Source organism: Cololabis saira, chromosome 6 (genome assembly GCF_033807715.1).
Source record: "Cololabis saira isolate AMF1-May2022 chromosome 6, fColSai1.1, whole genome shotgun sequence".
Classification (NCBI taxonomy): domain Eukaryota; kingdom Metazoa; phylum Chordata; class Actinopteri; order Beloniformes; family Belonidae; genus Cololabis; species Cololabis saira.
This window is the reverse complement of record NC_084592.1, coordinates 46,098,055-46,098,675: the sequence shown is the minus strand read 5'-3', so window position 1 is coordinate 46,098,675 and position 621 is coordinate 46,098,055.

Below are 621 nucleotides of genomic sequence, written 5' to 3'. Positions count from 1 at the left end.
CTAACGTCAGTTACGTCTCTGCTAACGTCAGTTACGTCTCTGCTAACGTCAGTTACATCTCTAACGTCAGTTACGTCTCTGCAAACGTCAGTTACGTCTCTGCAAACGTCAGTTACGTCTCTGCAAACGTCAGTTACGTCTCTGCTAACGTCAGTTACGTCTCTGCTAACGTCAGTTACGTCTCTGCAGACGTCAGTTACGTCTCTGCTAACGTCAGTTACGTCTCTGCTGACGTCAGTTACGTCTCTGCTAACGTCAGTTACGTCTCTGCAAACGTCAGTTACATCTTTGCAAACGTCAGTTACGTCTCTGCAAACGTCAGTTACATCTCTGCAAACGTCAGTTACGTCTCTGCAAACGTCAGTTACGTCGTTGCAAACGTCAGTTACGTCTCTGCTAACATCAGTTACGTCTTTGCAAACGTCAGTTACGTCTCTGCAAACGTCAGTTACGTCTCTGCTAACGTCAGTTACGTCTCTGCTAACTCAGTTACGTCTCTGCTAACGTCAGTTACGTCTAACGTCAGTTACGTCTCTGCTAACGTCAGTTACGTCTAACGTCAGTTACGTCTCTGCTAACGTCAGTTACGTCTCTGTAAACGTCAGTTACGTCTCTGCTAAC